A 4,229-nucleotide genomic window follows, 5' to 3' on the forward strand; every position below is an offset into this window, starting at 1 on the left:
CTTGTTTAAAGGAAGGCAAAGTGTTAACTTTCTAAAACTAGCATCTAACATTAAAATGAACTATGTAACATATTTTATCAAATATTTGATTGAGAAAATTTGAAATGAGATGTGAACATCAATCTTATTTAGCTATATCATGTTTAAGATTATGTATTTCTTAATAAATATATTCAGCATCAAACTAATTGGTTTAATACAAATCTTCCAAATGATGTAATATCCTTGATTGACATTTCAATGGATTGTTGATGTTTAATTATTTTATTCAACTTAGAAAAGATATAATAAATCTTTGTAATGAAGTAATATCCTCAATTGACTTTTCAAGAGACTATCAATGTTTTAATTTTTATTATTGAATTTGGAGAATTAATTGGATGATAACATTGAACCATGAGGTTTATATATATATATATATATGCAATCTAAGTGAACTTTAAATATTATAACCTTTATGTATTTTAAATCAAATTGTTGTTAGAACAAAGGGCTCTAAAAGCTAAAAACATACAATAAGATTTACATCTCAAAGATATGATTGAATGGTTTTATAGTATTGTATAAGTGTTGGGGTAGATTGTGTATTTTGAGCATGTAGTTCAAGAAGTCATTAGATAATATGGTTTTTGACAAAGACACATTTTGGCTTTACATTTATTTTTAAGCTTTAGGTCATTAACAACTCATTCTAAAATATAGATTTTAGAATATACTAGTTAGTTTATATTTTTGATAAATAATGCATCAACCTACCTTTTGAAAAATATGTTTATGGGACGTTCCCACCCAAAAAGGAAAAACACTTCTCAACATGATGTCTCGATATTGTGACTAAATCTATGTCATCTTAGTTTTAGACATCTACTCTTAAATTTGATGCTACATTCATACTTTGAGCGTCAAAATGGAAAGTTAACCACAAAATTTGTTCATGGAAATCTTGAGTTCAATAATCAATATTTAAAACTTGGGTGATGTGAAAAAAAATGGTATTTCAAAATTTATATTTAGTATCAAGTTGTTGGCTTGACAATTTGGTTCACAATTGAAAATGTGGTAGTTAAGAGTTTACAAATAGCTCAAAAATTGAATTAAAAATTAAATATTATGATGGCTAAGGATGTGATCTCGTAAGGGGGGCTGCACGATCTATTTTAATGGAGCGAATTAGAATCTTCTCCTAAATAATAGCAGCCCTTACTTTTTAGAGTGTAAATTTGAGCAGGTGGAAAAAGTAGGGGATAGAAATTGCTCCACCATCTTAAACTTTTCTTGTATAAATTATGGAGCTTAAACTTTTCAAAGATAGCTTTATTACAAAATAATTCTAAATAATAATTCTAAAAAAATCTTTAAAAAAATTTGACTCATAACAAAATTTCTATAAAATATTCCAACTACCAAATTAATTATCTACAATATTTGAAAGTAGCTCCTATCATCTCTTGACTTCTTAGCCCCTGTTATTTTGAATCCTAAAACTTGTTATATGAATGGAATAATCTTATGCCAACTTGCACTTAATAATCGTATAAATGGCCAAACATGGTTTTAAAAAGGAAAAAAAAAGGGATATATTTTATTTGGGAAAAATAAAATTTTCAGCTACGTACAACGGATGTAAAAAATGAATTTAGAGATGATCAAGTATGGATGAAAGCTACATTTATCAGATACAGGTCCCGCCATTCAAATGAGCTTGCATATTTTAAAACTTTGCATTGCTACAATTGGCCCAGAAAAAAGAGTAAAGATCTCAGTAAATATATTTAAAATGCCCATTATCCAAAATATTTATAGTAATCTAAACCTGTTGTTTGCTGCACGAAATTAATGAAATTTTGGCATCTTTGAGCAGTGATTTTTAATTTACCAGCCTAATATCAATTTGATATTAATACATGCAATCCATCTACTAAAATTAAATTGTAAACAAATATTCATTAAATCTATATAAAAAAACAAGCCAAAGTAGTTATAAAGGATAAGTCTCTATCAGTCAGATGTAGGTCATAAGTGAGAATTTTATGGAATAGTGAGATTCAGATATTTTAGCAAGAGATCATTGTAAGTTATCTATATCTTTTAGAATATACTAGTTAGTTTATATTTCCAATAAATAATGCATCAACCTACCTTCCGAAGAAGGTTTATGAGATCTTCCCATCCAAAAAGGAAAAACACTTCTCAACATGATGACTCCTTATTGGGACTAAATCTATGTCATCTTATTTTAGACATCTAGCCTTAATTTTGATGCTACATTTATATATTGAGCTTCAAAATAGAAAGTTATCCACAAAATTTGTTCATGGAAATCTTGAGTTCAATATTTAAAATTTGGGTGATGTGAAAAAAATTGATGTTTAGTATCAAATCTTTGGGTTGACAATTTGGTTCACAATTGAAAATGTGGTAATTAAGAGTTTACAAATAGCTCAAAATCAAAGTAAAACTTTAATATTATGCTGGCTTGGTGACAATAGATAATTCATTAGCTTTCAATTTGTTACAAGAAAAAATGAACCCATAACAAAAATTCTATAAGATATTCCAACTATCAATTTAATTATCTAGAAGATTTGAGAATAGCTCCTATCATCTCTTTAATTAATAATGGCTTCTTAGACCTATTTGTTGTAGGCTTATTGCCTTCACTCCACACAATTAGTGATAGTTTGAAACCTATCACATGAATAGTTTTTTAATTAATCAAATATTTCTAAAGTTAATATATTAATTTATTATTATAATATTATATTCAAATCATTTATCTCAGTATTAATTGGTTCATTTCATTTGGTCACACCTTTTATTGGAGGCTTCTTCAATATTAAATTTTTTATAATAAAAAAAAACTCAAGTATTATCAAATTGTTAAAAAATATTAATGTCATCAATATTAATAAATACATACTATTTTTCATATTAATTTTTAACTGCTCTCCAAAAAACAAAAAACAACCTTTGTTTCGCAACTACAAAAATTATTTTTCCTCCATGTTGTACTATTTCAAGTTATCTAAGTGAAAAATGTCTAAATTTTTAAAAATTTGGTGTACATATGAAAATTGTAATTAATTGAATAATTGCATAAATAATATATCTAATTATTTGCTAAAAAAATAAAAAATGAAATTATAAGTAGAAAATTTAGGTAGTGCAAGTGGATATATTTTTGCTTTCCATTTTCTTAAAACAAATGTAACACAGCTGTGAACGTTTTTTTTCGTAATAATTTGATCAATTACAATTAACATGCATTAAATTGTAAACAAATATTCATTATATGATACCAAAAAAAAGCTAAAGTAGTTATAAACTTATAAAGAATAAGGTTTCATATGTAAGAAGAAGTGAGAATTTTGTGGAATAGTGAGATACAGATATTTTATTATAAGTTATCTATGCCAAGATGACATAGAAAACACATAATCAAACTCAAACAGACCACCAAATTTTGTGCCCATGAAACTGAAATTGAAACTTAAAGAGATTGAGGGGGATCATAGAGTCCATCAGTGCAATTACATTTCCAAACGACATGATCAGGATCCACGTTAATCGGCACTGGAGTGCATGGATAACATGAAGTGCATTCTGTTGCATTTGAACTACAACTTTTGCACAACACATTGTTGCAGGATGGGGGCGTACTTCCAATCAGCTGCACAAAATGATACACACATTATTTTAGGCTCCATAAATCCCATGATATCAATCAATTCATTTTACTATATGAAACAACAATAATTCTCATGATCACATCAATAAACCCATATGAACAAACCTCACGCTCATCTTGGTGCTTGTTAAATCTTGCAAAATCAAGTGAGCTACCTTGCTTGTCTCCTGAAATCATATAACATTAATATAAGAAACCTTATATTAATCCAGATTTGTATTAAACCAATTAGTCCGATGCTGATGATGAACAAACAATATGATATAAAAATCAAGAATCATCTTATAAATAAATAAATTTATGATTTAATAAAAGATAAGTTTCCATATGTAAGAAGAAGTGAGAATTTTGTGGAATAGTGAGATCCAATATTTTAGCATGAGATTGTAAGTTATCTATGTCTTAATAACTCTTCTACTAAAACATACAATAAGTTGTAGATCATATGTAACAAGAAGTGAGAATTTTGTGGAATAGTGAGATACAAATCTTTTAGCATGAGATTGTAAGTTATCTAAGTCAAAACAACATAGAAAACACA

The sequence above is a fragment of the Cupressus sempervirens genome, chromosome 3, assembly GCF_028749045.1.
Source record: "Cupressus sempervirens isolate cs-2001-9-10 chromosome 3, ASM2874904v1, whole genome shotgun sequence".
NCBI classification, from domain to species: domain Eukaryota; kingdom Viridiplantae; phylum Streptophyta; class Pinopsida; order Cupressales; family Cupressaceae; genus Cupressus; species Cupressus sempervirens.